Source organism: Triticum urartu, chromosome 2A (assembly GCF_056163025.1).
Source record: "Triticum urartu cultivar PI428250 chromosome 2A, HENAU_Tu73, whole genome shotgun sequence".
In the NCBI taxonomy this organism is placed as follows: domain Eukaryota; kingdom Viridiplantae; phylum Streptophyta; class Magnoliopsida; order Poales; family Poaceae; genus Triticum; species Triticum urartu.
The window spans coordinates 364607508-364626752 of record NC_141874.1 but is presented as its reverse complement, the minus strand read 5'-3'; the positions used below and the strand labels follow the sequence as shown (position 1 = coordinate 364626752).

General features: G+C 46.1%; 2 long non-coding RNA genes across 2 annotated transcripts; one reads left to right on the top strand and one right to left on the bottom strand.

Annotated features, from left to right (window-relative positions):
• Nucleotides 1-245: 245 nt before the first annotated feature.
• On the bottom strand, nucleotides 246-5115 carry LOC147985120 (uncharacterized). Its single transcript, XR_015616475.1, has 3 exons — nucleotides 3574-5115; nucleotides 2008-2082; nucleotides 246-717 (listed from the first exon to the last, which is right to left on the bottom strand). It is a non-coding gene; the product is annotated as an uncharacterized LOC147985120 (long non-coding RNA).
• Nucleotides 5116-14132: 9017 nt separating this feature from the next.
• LOC147985119 (uncharacterized) lies at nucleotides 14133-16464 on the top strand. The gene is made up of 3 exons (XR_015615096.1): nucleotides 14133-14241; nucleotides 14935-15021; nucleotides 15926-16464. It is a non-coding gene; the product is annotated as an uncharacterized LOC147985119 (long non-coding RNA).
• The last annotated feature ends 2781 nt before the right edge of the window (nucleotides 16465-19245 follow it).

Here is a 19245-nt window from a genome sequence, read left to right as displayed (position 1 = left end):
CATACCGATGACAAAGGGAACAACGTATGTCATTATGCGGTTTGACCGATAAAGATCTTCATAGAATATGTAGGAACCAATATGAGCATCCAGGTTCCACTATTGGTTATTGACCAGAGACATGTCTCGGTCATGTCTACATAGTTCTCGAACCCGTAGGGTCCGCACGCTTAACATTCAGTGACGATCGGTATTATGAGTTTATGTCTTTTGATGTATCAAAGGTAGTTCGGAGTCCCGGATATGATCACGGACATGACGAGGAGTCTCGAAATGGTCGAGACATAAAGATCGATATATTGGACGGCTATATTCGTGTGACGCCCCCGATTCAATCGTACACTAATCATACACGCAAACGTGTACGATCAAGATCAGGGACTCATGGGAAGATATCACAACACAACTCTACAAATAAAAATAAGTCATACAAGCATCATATTACAAGCCAGGGGCCTCGAGGGTTCGAATATAAGAGCTCGATCATAGACGAGTCAGCGGAAGCAACAATATCTGAGTACAGACATAAGTTAAACAAGTTTGCCTTAAGAAGGCTAGCACAGGTTGGGATACATATCGAAAGAGGCGCATGCCTCCTGCCTGGGATCCTCCTAAACTACTCCTGGTCGTCGTCAGCGGCCTGCACGTAGTAGTAGGCACCTCCCGAGTAGCAGCAGTCATCATCGACAGTGGCGTCTGGCTCCTGGACTCCAACGTCTGGTCGCAGTAATCGGGTATAGGAAAGGGGAAAAGGGGGAGCAAAGCAACTGTGAGTACTCATCCAAAGTACTCGCAATCAAGGAGCTACACTACATATGTATGAATTGGTATCAAATGGAATGAGGGTATCATATGTGGACTGAACTGCAGAATGAGGGTATCCTATCAAAGACTATGCTTCTGGTAACCTCCATCTTGCAGCAGAAGAAGAGAGTAGATGGTAAGTTCACCAAGTAGCATCGCATAGCATAATCCTAACCGATGATCCTCCCCCCGTTGCCCTGTGAGAGAGCGATCACCGGTTGTATCTGGCACTTGAAAGGGTGTGTTTTATTAAGTATCCGGTTCTAGTTGTCATAAGGTCAAGGTACAACTCCAAGTCGTCCTGTTACCGAAGATCACGACTATTCGAATAGTTTAACTTCCCTGCAGGGGTGCACCACATTTCCCAAACGCTCGATCCCCTTTGTCCGGACACACTTTTCTGGGTCATGCCCGGCCTCGGAAGATCAACACGTCGCAGCCCTACCTAGGCACAACAGAGAGGTCAGCACGCCGGTCTAAATCCTATGGCGCAGGGGTCTGGGCCCATCGCCCATTGCACACCTACATGTTGCGCACGCGCCCGGTGAGTAGACCTAGCCTCCCTTATACAAGAGCAGGCGTTCCAGTCCAACCCGGTGCGCGCCGCTCAGTCGCTGACGTCACGAAGTCTTTGGCTGATACCACGACGTCGAGTGCCCATAACTGCCCCAGCGTAGATGGTTAGTGCGTATAGGCCAGTAGCAAGACTCAGATCAAATACCAAGATCTCGTTAAGCGTGTTAAGTATCCGCGAACGCCGACCAGGGCTAGTCCCACCTCTCTCCTAGGTGGCCTCAACCTGCCCTGTCGCTCCGCCACAAAGCAACACTCGCGGGCCGTCGGGAACCCAGGCCCACCTCTACCGGGATGGAGCCACCTGCCCCTTCAGCCCCCATCTCCGAACAGTATCACCGATAATGTAACAGTGTAAAGTATATAGTATATGCCCGTGATCACCTCCCGAAGTGATCACGGCCCAATAGTATATCATGGCAGACGGACAAGAGTGTAGGGCCACTGATGATAATCTAGCATCCTACACTAAGCATTTAGGATTGCAGGTAAGGTATCAACAGTTGTAGCAACAATGACAGGCTATGCATCAGGATAGGATTAACGGAAAGCAGTAACATGCTACACTACTCTAATGCAAGCAGTATAGAGAAGAGTAGGCGATATCTGGTGATCAAAGGGGGGGCTTGCCTGGTTGCTCCGGCAAGAGAGAGGGGCCGTCAACACCGTAGTCGTACTGGGTAGCAGCGGCATTGGTCTCGGTGTCTAGCGAGAGAAGAGGGGGAAGAAACAATAAATATAATGCAAACAAAGCATCACAAAACATAATGAGGCAATATGCGGTGCTAGGTATGCCCTAACGCGGTAGGAGGTGATACCGACGAAGGGGGGAAACATCCGGGAAAGTATCCTCGGTGTTTTGCGTTTTTGGACAGATGAATCGAAGGGGAAAGTTGTGTGTTCGCTATGCTAGAGATGTGTGGCGGACGAACGGGGTGCGTATCTGAATTCGTCTCGTCGTTCTGAGCAACTTCATGTACAAAGTTTTTCCATCCGAGTTACGGTTTATTTTATATGAATTTTCAAAGTTTTAAAGAATTTCTGAAATTGTTTAATTCGAATAATAAGGAGAATAAAGTTTTGTCACCTGGTGCTAAAATAGCCAGAGTGTATGACAGTCAATGTTGGGGATATCGCTTATCGGGAACTTATCGGTCGACCCATGATAAGGGGTAAATCGGCCAGTTTATCGGCATATCGGCCGATTTATCGCAATATCGGTTGATTTATCGGTCGATTTATCTTATCGATCAGAGAACGGTAAGCAATAAATCGGCCGATTTATCGGAATATTGGAAGATATCTTGAACAGTGATGACAGTGGGACAGGGGGTCCAGTGAGCATGCACACTCAGCAGTTGACCAGTCAACATTGATTGGTCAAAAGGATCAGCGGGGCCTACATGTCATTGACACAATGACTTATCATTTATTTTAACATGGTATTTAAGTGAGGGGGCCATTGTCATAGGGTAGTTAGCCTAAATAATTAATTAACTAAACTAATTTATTATTTCACTAATATTTATTTTATTTACTCTTTTTTTAAGGGGCCGCCCCCATTGGGCAGTGACCCAGGCCGACGGAGGCCAAGGCTGTGCTTGGGCACGCATGAACACACGCAGGCGTCGGCGGCCGGCGCACAACGCGCAGAGGGGAGCACGGCGCGGCCCCAGGCTACAGCGGCCCTGGCGGGCGTGCGACAAGGCGAGCCAGCGCACGGCCACAGAGGCGCGGGCGCGCTGGGTCAGGCCATGGAGTGGAGGACGCAGGTGGCGGCGGGCGTCGACGGGCGTGTGACGCGTGGGGGGCGGTGGCCGGGCGAGGCCAGCGCGCGGGTGCGCAGCCAGCAAATCGGGGCGCGGCCCGGGGGGAGGCAAGCGCGTGCAGGAGCGGTTGCAGGCGGCGGGGTGCGGGACGGCGAGCAGTGGGGCAAGTGCAGCGGCGGCGACGGAAGCAGGGGGAGAGTAGGGAGCGGGTAGTGGCAAGGAATCAGCAGCTAGCATCGGCATTAGCAGCAAAGAGTAGCAGTTAGTAGTAGTACACAGCAGCAGCTTAGGAACAGCACGGTAGCGGCACGAGCAGCAGAGTATGCACGCGGAAGCTCAGCCCCCGGCCATGGCGGCCGAAGCACGGGGACGACGATACGACGACAAATCAAGGGGGGTAGTAGGGGGGAATGGAGGAGCAGCTCACCATGAGGTGCTTGGCGTGCTCGTTGTAGCCGGAGAGAACTGGAGGCAAGCGGATCGACGACGGCGTTGCAGTGGCCGAAGGTAGAAGAAGACAGCGATGGCGAGCTTCCGGTTCGCCCCTACTCGATTTAAAGCGAGGAGGCGAGGGAGTCGTCGATGCTTGAGCTCGTGGACATCCTTCTGGACACCGGGGAGGCCAGTGGCCGCGGGATCGACGCGGTGACGGCAACCATGAGCTTCAGGCGATGAAGAGACGAACGAGAGAGGGGGATTTGGGAGGCTAGGGTTCGTCCGCTGGGTCGGGCTCCAGCTTAACTAGGTCATGGGTGCCGGCGGATGGCTGACACGCGCCCATCGGCGACGTGGACGGGCGCGCCAGCTCCAGGCCATGGCTCTGCCTCCCTCTGTACAGAGGTTGAGGAAAACATCTGGGAAAGTATCCTCGGTGTTTTGCGTTTTTGGACAGATGAATCAAAGGGGAAAGTTGTGTGTTCGCTATGCTAGAGATGTGTGGCGGACGAACGAGGTGCGTATCTAAATTCGTCTCGTCGTTCTGAGCAACTTTCGTGTACAAAGTTTTCCCATCCGAGTTATGGTTTATTTTATATGAGTTTTCAAAGTTTTAAAGAATTTCTGAAATTGTTTAATTCGAATACTAAGCAGAATAAAGTTTTGTCACCTGGTGCTAAGATAGCCAGAGTGTATGACAGTGGGCCAGGGGGTCCAGTCAGCATGCACACTCAGCAGTTGACCAGTCAACATTGACTGGTCAAAAGGGTCAGCGGGGCCTACATGTCATTGACACAATGACTTATCATTTATTTTAACATGGTATTTAAGTGAGGGGGCCACTGTCATAGGGTAGTTAGACTAATTAGCCTAAATAATTAATTAACTAAACTAATTTATTATTTCACTAATATTTATTTTATTTACTCTTTTTTAAGGGGCCGGCCCCGCTGGGCAGTGACCCAGGCCGACAGAGGCCAAGGCTGTGCTTGGGCACGCACGAACGCACGCAGGCGTCGGCGGCCGGCGCACAACGCGCAGAGGGGAGCACGGCGCGGCCCCAGGCTGCAGCGTCCCCGGCGGGCGTGCGACAGGGCGAGCCAGCGCACGGCCACAGAGGCGCGGGCGCGCTGGGTCAGGCCATGGAGCGAAGGACGCAAGCGGCGGCGGGCGTCGATGGGCGTGTGACGCGCGCGTGGGGGCGGTGGCCGGGCGAGGCTAGCGCGCGGGTGCGCAGCCAGCAAGTCGGGGCGCGGCCTGGGGGGAGGCAAGCGCGGGCAGGAGCGGTTGCAGGAGGCGGGGTGCGGGACGGCGAGCAGCGGGGCAAGTGCAGCGGCGGCGACGGAAGCAGGGGGAGAGCAGCGGCGGCGACGGAAGCGGCGGCGACAGACGGAGGCGGCGAGTAGCACACAGTAGCAGCTTAGGAATAGCACGGTAGCGGCACGAGCAGCAGAGTATGCACGCGGAAGCTCAGCCCCAGGCCATGGCGGCCGAAGCACGGGGACGACGATACGACGACAAATCAAGGGGGATGGTAGGGGGGAATGGAGGAGCAGCTCACCATGAGGTGCTTGGCGTGCTCGTTGTAGCCGGAGAGAACTGGAGGCGAGCGGATCGACGACGGCGTTGCAGCGGCCGAAGGTAGAAGAAGACGGCGATGGCGAGCTTCCGGTTCACCCCTACTCGATTTAAAGCGAGGAGGCGAGGGAGTCGTCGATGCTTGAGCTCGTGGACATCCTTCTGGACACCGGGGAGGCCAGTGGCCGCGGGATCGACGCGGTGACGGCAACCATGAGCTTCAGGCGACGAAGAGACGAATGAGACGAACGAGAGAGGGGGATTTGGGAGGCTAGGGTTCGTCCGCTGGGTCGGGCTCCAGCTTAACTAGGTTGGGGGTGCCGGCGGATGGCTGACATGCGCCCATCGGCGACGTGGACGGGCGCGCCAGCTCCAGGCTATGGCTCTGCCTCCCACTGTACAGAGGTTGAGGAAAAGGCCCTGGTGGAGGGCTGGGCCTGGTACAGTAGAAGGGTTGGGCTAAGTGCATCGGCGGTTTTCCTTCTATTCCTTTCCTTTTCAGTTTCCTTTATTCTTCTCTGTTTTATTTATTTTAGCTACAGTTTTCTATTTATTTTAGCTACCAAATGATTTTTGTTAACTATGAAACTTTGCACATAATTCCTAGTCAACACTATAAGGTTGCACAAAAAGTTTGAGGCCAATTGGAACTGTTCAAATTTATAGTTGAATTAAAATGTGTTTATTTAATCTTGTTGTTCCACTAAATTAATTCCAGGGGCAATTTAGGAAACCAATTGAGGTTGCTTCCAACATGTTAATTACTTAGTTAATATTTGCAACTCATCGAACATTTTTATTTGACAGTTTGAAGAAATAATAATTTGACTTGTTATTATATCATCTGAATTTGACACCATTTTCATCAAGTGGAAAAATGGCTTTAAAACATGATGACAAGGCACATTAGGGTGAGGTTACTGTAGCTTAATTATCCGGGCGTCACAATTCTCCTCCACTATAAGAAATCTCGTCCCGAGATTTAAGAGGTGGAAAACGAGGAAAAGGTCTGGTTACGAATTCTAACGAATCTTCTCGGTCTTGGTTGCTCTTCTCGAAGAGGTCGATCCATAGCATTGATGTCTTCATTCCTATGCATCAATGCATCATGATGAAGTTGTCGTCCTTCTTTCAGGATCTTCACCGGACTTACGAAAGGATAAGATGGAGAAAACTCTAAGGATGGATTCTAACAAAATTGAGCATCAGACGGTTAACTCAGGGGAAGAAGCATAAGTATCTCTCGAATTGAAACTTAAGGAGTTATCGAGAGCAAAGTAAGAAGGTACCATGAGTAGTTTCAAACGGATAGGCAATCGTTTGATGTCTGAAACAACATGCGAAAGGGATCCAGAGCAACAAGATTGAGTATTGCGTCTGTTACCAGAATAGATCACTAGGACGGTGGCCCGTGAATTACATACGAGGCCACATGCGAGGAATAACTTTGGGAACAGGGGGTGTACAGGAGAGTCAGGTTTCAATCTTGTGGAACTGTGGGTTATGGGCCCACCATGTGGTTTAAAAGTAGGAGGAGCGGTGACATCTTGCATAGTCATGATAGCAAGGCATGTCAGAGGGTAGCATGTCGATTATGTCGACAACAACGTCGGTACCAAGGGTGAGGGACGAAGAGAACCATTTTCCTGCTTGTTGAACGAGGCGGACCAATAGGCAAAGTTCTCGTCCATCGGTGGTTATCGGAATGTCATCAACAATAGTAACAGGCTCTTACTGACAGAGTTGTACACCGAGATGTTTGCACAAGCAGGGAATTATTACTGCTTATATCATATAGATCATAGAAAGGGTTTAAACAAACCAATGGAAAGGGGGGAAATGTCTATCAGATTTAATCAGAACAATGGAAAGAAAAATGTGTTTAAACACATATTTCAGGGGTATATCCTTCCCAAGGACAAGCAGAGCATGATATCCATGACAGGATATAACGTAGAAAACCATTTAGGTTAGGCAAGAGGAAGTTCATGGCATTACCCAAACAACGGTGTTTGAATAATTGATAAAGGAAATTTAGCATGGCGCTTCAAATGTTCTTATCGATGATCAGAGTACCACAGACATGCTTCGAGATAGCATTGGCATGGTCTTCTAGCAAAGGTCAGACTCTGGATACACGAAGGGATTCATCATTAAGCCAAGGAGAGGATGAGGAGGTGGCTGATGGACTCAGCGATAATTCAACGAGGTATCCAAAAAGATGGATTTCCAGGGATATGTGAACAAGGAGATAACATTTGTCGGATCAAATGATATAATGATGTATGCTCAAGGAAAAACATACGCAATTAAACATTAGTTGAAAAGTGTGCCCAAAGTATGGCCTTAGGTAGCATGATCAAATGTTAGAATGGTGATTCAGTGATCAATAGTCTAAGAATGAACGTTCGACCATTAACTTCAAAGCAATAGGGTTGCTAGAAGGGCAGAATGCAAACAGCCCGTTCACCTGTTGGTATCCCGGTTAGAACCAACACGGGGACCAAGGAAGAATAGTGATGGTGAGAAGTATCACTATACCAAGAATTCTTAAGAGGTGGTGAAATTCCCAGGGCATTCTTGACATAAAAGGTGGTAATACTCCAAGGTAAAGAAGAACAATGCTGGGTAGCAAGGAACTCAAGGTATAACACAAAACACGAACAAGTTTGTGTTGGAGGGAAGGCAATAAAGTGGTCGATGATAACACAACTCATCGAGGCCAAGGATGGTATTTCTCTTCATGAATCCGGTTGATATCCTGGAAGAGCTCATAAGGTTAATGATGATCATGACACATTTGTCGAGAGATTTCATGAAGATGTAATCAATCGGCAATGACATCAAGTCAAAGGAATGATGAAGCAAGAGGTTATTGGAACCACAGTTACGACACAAACTCGAACTCAAGCTTGTTGTTTAAGGTGAACGGGTATGACGAGGAAAATCGACGTAAGCTTAGCTATCATCGCAAATTGGTGCTCCGAGAATAAGGACCAGGTAGCACAGTTAGAATCATCACGACAATGATATAGCCAAACAGGCTAGGAATGACTTCAAGGATTAATAAACTTCTCAACAACGAAGTACTGGAAGTACTGAATCACAGTGTTGATTTGATTCACAAATCGGTGTTCTCGGTTGACGACAACCCAGAACCTGTGGAGTGACCATGACGGGGAAAGGTACTACTTCATCAGAAATTCATAAGATGTAGTGTAATGGGTTGATATCCTCGAGATACCAGGGGGTATTACTCAAGGGTAGATCAAAATAGAGGTTGGGCAGGCGTATTGATCCGCAACAGGCAAGTACTTAAACTTGTCCGAGAAAAGGATCAAAGATGATCAATCATGTTCGAAACCACATTTACAAAGGACCAACATGGATACAAGATGAACTTATAACAAGGGGACCATTATTAATTCAAGAAGCTTCCATGATAAGTTACACATCGGGTCCATGGGCATGAACACAAAGTTCAAGGTCGACTCCCACTTCTCCAATACACAACTCTTCATTTACTGCTCTCAGTTAAGAATGTTTAGAGTTTGAAAGTTTAACTGGCGGAATACCAGAAGGTTATGACCCATGAAGACTTTTGGGTTCACACAAATTAAGGAAGGTATATGTTCAACCCATCGGGGCATCTTAGAAACATATACCACAACTTCAGGAGAAATTTATACAAGCTCAAAAGTAGAGCATTGTTGAGAAAGCAGGGGATACAATTTACCGAAGGCATTATGTATCAGGGAAAGAACTTCTCGAGGTTTTTGTATACGAAGGACACTGTCGGATGAAAATTCAACAAAGGAACTGACGATCCATAACAGAGTTGATGTGAGCATTTGCACACCACCAAATGGAAGAAACAATGCAAAGGCATTTAATTATAGAAACAACTGACTAAATCAAACTCAAAGGCAAAGGAATTAAGATTTCCAAATCAAGGGATCAGAAGCAATCGTTCTGATTGAAAATAAATAAGTCCAATAGACTTAGAAGCACAACCAATCAAGGCATTGATTGGTCAAGAACCAGCTCATATCCAAATGACGTCTGAGCCGAAAGGATAATCCTAGGATTCGACTGATGATTGTGAACATTCACAACTTATTGAATCAATGGACTCAAGAATGATAGTGACAAGGGATGCCAATAGGATTACTATACTTATGGGATTAACCATAATGCAAGCAAGCAAGAATTTCAAGAGCAATAGGCTGCTCAGGATTTTCGGAAGTTCAAATAGTATTTTGAAGACTTTTGTGAATTACTTGAATCAACTGGGGATGTTCGGATACTCGATAAGTGCGAGAAATTATTCGTAGGGGTATTCAGGTGGCAAAGAACTGCAAGGCAGTAGGCACAAAGTATTCTCGGGGTACCTTGTAATAACAAGATCGATTGGGAATAAAAGTAAGAACTACAGGTGTATGTATTTATCCATAGGGATATTTCGGTGGTAGGGAATTGCAAAAGCAACACGCACAAGGTCTCGAGAGAATATCGGAGAGTATTGTCAGAATCTTCTATTGAAGCAGTCGATCATCCGTAATGAAAGGGGTCTCCGGCAGGAAGTGGTAATGAGAACCTAGAGTTAGATTTTAGCAAAATCATTTAACCCGAATAGAAGAGAGATCAGAGTCCCAGAGTATAGGTCGAGGAATAAGAGATCCTAATACCACCCAATGGCGACGTGGGCCAAGAGAGAGGGGTCGTCAACACCGTAGTCGTACTGGGTAGCAGCGGCGTTGGTCTCGATGTCTAGCGAGAGAAGAGGGGGAAGAAACAATAAATATAATGCAAACAAAGCATCACAAAACATAATGAGGCAATACACGGTGCTAGGTATGCCCTAACACGGTAGGAGGTGATACCGACGAAGGGGGGAAACATCCGGGAAAGTATCCTCGGTGTTTTGCGTTTTTGGACAGATGAATCAAAGGGGAAAGTTGTGTGTTCGCTATGCTAGAGATGTGTGGCAGACGAACGAGGTGCGTATCTGAATTCGTCTCGTCGTTCTGAGCAACTTTCATGTACAAAGTTTTCCCATCTGAGTTATGGTTTATTTTATATGAGTTTTCAAGGTTTTAAAGAATTTCTGAAATTGTTTAATTCGAATATTAAGCAGAATAAAGTTTTGTCACCTGGTGCTAAGATAGCCAGAGTGTATGACAGTGGGCCAGGGGGTCCAGTCAGCATGCACACTCAGCAGTTGACCAGTCAACATTGACTGGTCAAAAGGGTCAGCGGGGCCTACATGTCATTGACACAATGACTTATCATTTATTTTAACATGGTATTTAAGTGAGGGGGCCACTGTCATAGGGTAGTTAGACTAATTAGCCTAAATAATTAATTAACTAAACTAATTTATTATTTCACTAATATTTATTTTATTTACTCTTTTTTAAGGGGCCGGCCGCACTGGGCAGTGACCCAGGCCGACAGAGGCCAAGGCTGTGCTTGGGCACGCACGAACGCACGCAGGCGTCGGCGGCCGGCGCACAACGCGCAGAGGGGAGCACGGCGTGGCCCCAGGCTGCAGCGGCCCCGGCAGGCGTGCGACAGGGCGAGCCAGCGCACGGCCACAGAGGCGCGGGCGCGCTGGGTCAGGCCATGGAGCGAAGGACGCAAGCGGCGGCGGGCGTCGATGGGCGTGTGACGCGCGCGTGGGGGCGGTGGCCGGGCGAGGCTAGCGCGCGGGTGCGCAGCCAGCAAGTCGGGGCGCGGCCTGGGGGGAGGCAAGCGCGGGCAGGAGCGGTTGCAGGAGGCGGGGTGCGGGACGGCGAGCAGCGGGGCAAGTGCAGCGGCGGCGACGGAAGCAGGGGGGGAGCAGCGGCGGCGACGGAAGCAGCGACGGCGACGGAAGCGGCGGCGACAGACGGAGGCGGCGAGTAGCACACAGTAGCAGCTTAGGAATAGCACGGTAGCGGCACGAGCAGCAGAGTATGCACGCGGAAGCTCAGCCCCAGGCCATGGCGGCCGAAGCACGGGGACGACGATACGACGACAAATCAAGGGGGATGGTAGGGGGGAATGGAGGAGCAGCTCACCATGAGGTGCTTGGCGTGCTCGTTGTAGCCGGAGAGAACTGGAGGCGAGCGGATCGACGACGGCGTTGCAGCGGCCGAAGGTAGAAGAAGACGGCGATGGCGAGCTTCCGGTTCACCCCTACTCGATTTAAAGCGAGGAGGCGAGGGAGTCGTCGATGCTTGAGCTCGTGGACATCCTTCTGGACACCGGGGAGGCCAGTGGCCGCGGGATCGACGCGGTGACGGCAACCATGAGCTTCAGGCGATGAAGAGACGAACGAGAGAGGGGGATTTGGGAGGCTAGGGTTCGTCCGCTGGGTCGGGCTCCAGCTTAACTAGGTCATGGGTGCCGGCGGATGGCTGACACGCGCCCATCGGCGACGTGGACGGGCGCGCCAGCTCCAGGCCATGGCTCTGCCTCCCTCTGTACAGAGGTTGAGGAAAAGGCCCTGGTGGAGGGTTGGGCCTGGTACAGTAGAAGGGTTGGGCTAAGTGCATCGGCGGTTTTCCTTTTATTCCTTTCCTTTTCAGTTTCCTTTATTCTTCTCTGTTTTATTTATTTTAGCTACAGTTTTCTATTTATTTTAGCTACCAAATGATTTTTGTTAACCATGAAACTTTGCACATAATTCCTAGTCAACACTATAAGGTTGCATAAAAAGTTTGAGGCCAATTGGAACTGTTCAAATTTATAGTTGAATTAAATGTGTTTATTTAATCTTGTTGTTCCACTAAATTAATTCCAGGGGCAATTTACGAAACCAATTGAGGTTGCTTCCAACATGTTAATTACTTAGTTAATATTTGCAACTCATCGAACATTTTTATTTGACAGTTTGAAGAAATAATAATTTGACTTGTTATTATATCATTTGAATTTGACACCATTTTCATCAAGTGGAAAAATGGCTTTAAAACATGATGACAAGGCACATTAGGGTGAGGTTACTGTAGCTTAATTATCCGGGCGTCACAATTCGGACACCGGAAGTATTCTGGGTGATTTCAGAGAAAACCGGTGTGCCGGAGGGGTTACCGGAACCCCCCGGGGAAGTATTGGGCCTTATGGGATAGAGAGGGCACCAGCCCAGGAGGTGGCGCCCCCCCTCTTTCCCTCTCCCTCTCCCGCTCTTTCCTTCCCCCATCGTCCTTCCTAGTAGGACTAGGAATGGATGAATCCTACTCCTACTAGGAGGAGGATTCCTCCTCTCCTTGGGCGCCACTAGGGCCGGCCGTCCTCCCCCTTGCTCCTTTATATACGGGGGGCGGGGGGCACCCTAGGACACACAAGTTGATTGTTCCAAGCCGTGTGCGGTGCCCCCTCCACCATAATCCACCTCGGTCATATCGTAGCAGTGCTTAGGCAAAGCCCTGTTCCGGTAGCAACATCATCACCGTCATCACGCCGTCGTGCTGACGAAGCTGTCCCTCGAAGCTCTACTGGATCACGCGGGACGTCACCAAGCCGAATGTGTGCTGATCGCGGAGGTGTCGTACCTTCGGTGCTGGGATCGGTCGATCGTGAAGACGTACGACTACATCAACCGCGTTGTCATAACGCTTCCGCTTACGGTCTACGAGGGTACATAGATGATACTCTCCCCTCTCGTTGCTATGCATCACCATGATCTTGCGTGTGCGTAGGAATTTTTTTGAAATTACTGCGTTCTCCAACACAAGGCACCCCCAAGGAAATATTTAAGGAATATCCAAGCAACTAAGCTCCAACATTATCGGTAACCTCACTTGGAATCATGTTTTCATTCGTCACATGATACGTGTTTTGCTTGGAGCGTCATTTTATTTTGTTGGGATTTGCTTCTTGTTATTTAGAATAATGTTTTGCATCTTTTATTTTATAAAAGTGGCAATGGTAGCCTTTACCATGCTTATTTTGCAAGTATACATGTTGCTGTTTGAAAACAAAAAGTTTATCGTTGTTGCAAAAATTCCCTAGAAAATTCAGAATGTGATAAAATGTTGAAACATTTTGAAGAATGATCTCTGATAAATTTTCTACAGTGTGTAAAATTTTCATAATTTTTGGAGTTTAAGAAGTATTGATACTCTTGCATTCTTTACAGATTGTACTGTTTTGGCAGATTGCTGTTATGTTTGCACTGTTTGCATATGTTTGCTTGTTTAATGATTCTATTGGAGGATAGGAGTATTAAATATGCAGTGGAATTTAGTATGAAATGTTGAATAATAATTTTAGTGATTTGCTACAGTAGAGAATGATAAGGTTTTTGCATTGGTTTATACTAACATATCTCACAAGTTCTTGTGGAGTTTTGTGTGGATGAAGCTTTTGAGATTTAGGGAAACCGTGATATGAGAAGAATTAAGGAGACACAAAAGATCAAGCTTGGGGATGACCAAGGCATCCCAAGATAATATTTCAAGAAGTATCAAGCATCTAAGCTAGGGGATGCCCCGGTAGGCATCCCATCTTTCTTCTTCAATAATTATCAGTTAGTATCGGTTGAGCCTAAGTTTTTGATTCTTCACGTGATGTGTGTTATTCTTAGAATGTCATTTTATTTTCATTTTGCTTGTTGTTTTAATAAAATCAGTGTTGGAAAAAGCAAAATTAGGCGTACGCTTAGGCACGCTGAAGCGCTCGGCGATAGCCCATCGCGTAGCCTTGGGCCTAAACGGCACTCTAGGCGGCCCCCATCGCTTAGGCGGAGCAACGCGTACGCCTAGACGTGATTATGCAATAGAAAGAGGCGAGGAGGCGGCGCAAGGCAGGGCAAGGCGTGGCCCGGTATGGAGCTCGCGCCGCTGAAAGCACGGACGGGAAGGTGCGAGAATATTGGGGAAGATGTCGAGAAGATTGCGGGGAGTTTGCCGGCGAGAGGAAAGGAGATACTGTATTTGTCTAGGATTTGGATATATATAAACACAAAATGGCGGCGGCGGCCTGAGCTATTCCATCGTCGCTTCATCCTCCGGCCACTGGAAGGTAAAGATTCAACTCCTCCACGTCGCCCGTACTTCTTCCTCCTCGCCATCTCTCCGCGTGTGAACGATTTGAGGTTCGGTCTCTTCTCCCTGCTGTTTCCTGTAAGTGAGATGCGATTTCATTTGTCCCTCCGCTTCCCGTGTCTTGTCCTCTACTGTAGCCTATAGATTTTCCTACTGCCCCTCCCATCGGATTGCTATTGGTTGCTACTCCATCCCTCTTGTAATCCCTCAATTTGCAGTTTTTTTAGGACACTCGATCTGCAGTTTTTGTAGATCTATTTACTTCATAGATGATCTTTGAAAAGTATACAATATTATTTGCCTCTCGATTGCTGGTTGGATGTTGCTTGATCCATCCCTCGCTTGTAATTTCATTGGTCTGCAATTTTTCTATTATTTGTTAACTCCAGAACTATGAAGAGGAAATTGATAAGATGACTATTGTAAGTGGACTTTTCTGTACTGAATAGTAGAGTTATTTTTTTGAAACGAACACTATAGTATACTTGGGATAACACAAGACTGCAAATAATGAAGATTGTGGTTATCCTCATATTAAAAATCACTTCTCAGCTCTAATATCTTCCTGGAATTCTACCCTGAATAAAAATTCTTGGATTACACCCAGTAGATAATTATTCGTAATTATACTGATAGGTTATACACTTGCACTGATTTGCTGATGGTCATTAACGGTCAGCTCAACTGGAATCATCAATAGACAATACATATAAATTATAATTGTGTGATGTTTTACTTGACAGCTCATACGACAAGTTAATGAGGGCTGGTCTTATCTAGTGCCTGAAGAAGTTAAAGAGGACTGCTACCTACAGGCGGCTGTTCTGAAGGTAATCATTCTGCTTCCTGGAGAAGTTGCCACCATTTCCCTAAACTTGCATATTGTACGCATAACCATCTTGGGTAGCAGCAGGTCGATCAGCTCTTCAGTACTGGAGATACACATCCCTGATTTATCATCAAAACTCGTATAAAATTGGGATCATTCGTCTCTTCAAGTGAATAACTGTGTTGTGCGCATCAGTGCTTGTTAAATAACTTCCGTTATAAGTAGCATCTTGATGTTAGTGAAGTTTGTGCTACATGATTTTCTCTTCTGTTGCCTGATGCCAAGATGCAACACCATCCAGAACTAGTCCTAGTGTAAAAGTAGGATCACATGTATGTGGTTGCTGGTAATCTTTACTATGGAGTGTGGAGACTCGAGGTTCATTAATCAGAGGGTTGTTTAGTCGGTATAAAAATGGATTAGCTTCTGGATCTGTATCGAGCATTGCAACCTTGCAGGACTAAATAAGTTTCTAATGCAATTATGCAACAAATTTATTATCTTGTAATACAAAAAATGATGTTCTTTGGTTTCCCTCATTGCAGTTTTTGTATTTTCTATTTAGTTTGTTTTGCTTGGAATTTCTCGATCGACAGCTTCCTACCTATTTCATATTTGATCTACATACACTATGAATTTATGATATTATAACTTATATTGCTTTGCTTCTGCCTTCTGTAAAAATCATATACCTAATTGAGTGGGTAATGATTTATCTTCCACTATATGTTTTTGGATGTGGACACACGCACACCCGTACAAACAACTATATTACATTTTTGCTTTCATTATTATCTAGATTTATGCCTACTTGTGCTCTCCACTTTGATAGACCTAGCCCATATTTTTATCATTATCGATGTGAATTACTGAACAATTGTTGTTGTGTATTTGAGCATTTGTAGGATGTTGGAGACAAACACAACGTTAGTGTTGCAGGAAGAGAATGCCCGTAAGAGAAAGTCGGATGATGTGGGATGGGAGTATGGGAGTCTAGCCGATGTTTCCAACAAGGACAAAGTGAAGTGTTTGTTTTGTAACCATGTGATCATTGGAGGTGTTTATCGTCACAAGCAGCATGTGGCTCACGTTGGTAATTTTGTGGCTAAATGCAAGAAAAGCTCGCAGGAAGCTAAAGATAAGTGCAAGAAATCTCTTGAGGAGGCATCTAAGAAGAGGAAGGAAAATACTTCCCGTGAGCTAGAGCTCTAGCTCAGAGAAGGCGTGAATATTTCTCGTGTTGGAGATGCCGAAGTTACTTGTATTCGAAGCGTTGAGCCACACAAGATAGGTCCCATTGATAGTGGACACGTCCTATTGATCCTAAATTAACTCAAATTGTGCGTCTGTGTGGAACTATCCCTGTTGGGACTTGGGATAAGTCTTTCAAATAAGATTCTAGGAATAAAGTACTTGTGAACTTGTGCTCATAATTTATAATGCTATATGCCATATTGGGTCTTGCGTGATTTTTGCCTCAACTATATTTGAATATTTGATGTTTCTATGTTACTGCTACTTCCCTTGAGTAGATCATTTTTAGTTCTTCCCGTTGTTGTGATGTACTCCCTCCATCCAATAATATAAGATCTTAATATCATGAGAATATAAGATCTTATATCATGGGATGGAGGGAGTATCTTATTGTCATTCAATTGTCATAACCTACTGTAGTAGAAAATGCCTAAGGCTATTCCTAGCCACAAAATTGTCCTCCTAACCCGCTACCATACAAAACGCCTTGGCCCGCCTAGGCTACGCCTAGGCAGGCTAGGCGCTAGGCAGAGAGTCATCGTCCGCCTACTGCCTAGCACTTTTTCCAACCTTGAATAGAATACTTGGATCTTAAAGTTTTTAAATAAAATAGAGTCCTCAAATAGTTGCCAGGGAGGCTAACTAAGCGGCATTCACATCCCGTCAACGAAGCTCTTTTCTACGGAATTGCTCTAGTGCTTCACTTATATCCTATAAGTAAATTGTTGAATAAATTGAATGTCATGAAGTTGGAATCATATCATGCCTAGTGGTAGCTTCACATTGGGTTTAGAAAGTGAATCTTTTGAGGCTTGACAATCACAATATTGGTCATATAAGCAATTCACGAATAATTAGTATAAGGAAGAGAACTTTCACATGCAAATACACTATCATGGAAATCTTTTGCGATTGTGAGCCCCCATCAAAATATTATATGCCAAAATTGTTGACGTTGGACAAGGAAGACAACATAATGGTTTGTGTTTGTTCATATTCACATAGAAGTTATATTGTCATAGATCCTTCAACATGTGGTGCTTGCCCCCCATCTTTGCTAGCCAAAAATTCCGCACCAAGTAGAGATACTACTTGTGCATCCGAAAACCCTTAAACCCAAATATTATTTTCAAGAGTCCATCATACCTACCTAAGGATTGAGCAAGATCCTTCAAGTACGTTGTCATCGGTGCAATAAGGCAATAAAAATTGCTTCTAAAAGTGTTAGATCATTTAGTGCAAGAGAAAATTGAGCGTTGTACGAACTTGTGATGGCAAAGAATAAAAGTGACAGACTGCATAATAAAGGTTGCTATCATAAGGGGCAATATAACGTGACGTTCTTTTGCACTAAGGGGTTGAGCATACAAACAAATAAGCGCATGGTAACCTCTATTTCCCTCTGCGAAGGGCCTATCTTTTACTTTTATGTATTTACTTTTATGCAAAGAGTCAAAGTTCTTCTCTCTATTCCTTTTTATTTTTCTCTTTTGACAAGCATCATGTGGTGAGGAAAGATCTAGGAACATATATCCAGTTGGATATGGGCAACATGAGTTATTATTGTTGACATCACCTTTGAGGTGAATACGTTGGGAGGCGAGATTATAAGCCCCTATCTTTCTATGTGTCCGGTTGAAACGTTTTGCTCATGTGTATGCGGTGAGTGTTAGCAATCATACAATACTATATGATGGTTGAGTATGTGGAGCTCTTACTTAAACTCTGTTGAATAAGTTGAATTACAATTGCTTGGTGACTCAGAACATAGGTTGTTGAGTTTCAAGAGAATTCATTGTTTGAACCTTAACATGTGAATTGGTTGTACTTTAACATGAGAAATTTTATGAGAAAGAATTGATGCTATGATGCTAGGAAAAGTGATTGAAATTTTCATTGATCAAACTTATGCACTTTGCTAGCATTCACACTTCATAAATTATTTCTTTTATCATTTACCTACTCGAGGACGAGTAGGAATTAAGCTTGGGGATGCTGATACGTCTCCAACGTATCTATAATTTATGAAGTATTCATGCCATGTTTACAACAATTTTATATGGTTTTGGTATGATTTGCATGGAACTAACCCAGACTGACGCTGTTTTCAGCAGAACTACCGTGGTGTTGTTTTTTGTGCAGAAATGAAAGTTCTCCAAATGAGCTGGAACTTTTTGACGATTCTTTTTGGAACAAAAGAGACCCCCGAAGCTTCGTGGGAGGACCAGAAGAGCCACGAGGAGGGTGCAACCCATCAAGGCGCGCCTGGTGGGCCTGGCTTGCCCCGGTGGGTTGTGCTCACCTCAAGGCCCATCTTAGTGTGAAACCAACGCCAAAAAATCCTATAAATAGAGAAACCATCAGAAGTTAACCTAGATCAGAAGTTCCATCACCGCAGGCCTCTGTAGCCACCAAAAACTAATTTGTACCCCGTTCCGGCACCCTGCCGGAGGGGGGAATCATCTCCCGTGGCCATCTTCATCATCCTGGTGGCCACCACAATGAGGAGGGAGTAGTCCACCCTCGGGGCTGAGGGTTTGTACCAGTAGCTATGTGTTTACTCTCTCTCTCTCGTGATCTATATCATGGGCTTTGTTAATATAGTCGGATCATATGATGTTTCTCCCCTCTATACTCTTGTTGTGATGAATTGAATCTTTACCCTTTGAAGTTATGTCTTGTCGGATTGAATGTTCAGATATGAGAACACATGATGTATGTCTTGCGGTATGAATACTTGAGGTGACAATGGGATATCATATTGATTCACTTGATGTATGTTATGGCACTCAACTCGCGGATTCCCGAGGTGACATTGGGATAATTTATGCATAGGGGTTGATGCACATTTTTATTATCTTTTCTCCAATAGAAACTTTGGGGTCTCCTTGTAGTTCTTTGTGTGGATCGAGTATGATGAATATGAATTTGCTTTGGTGTTATTTTAGTACGAACTCTAGGATAGATCGAA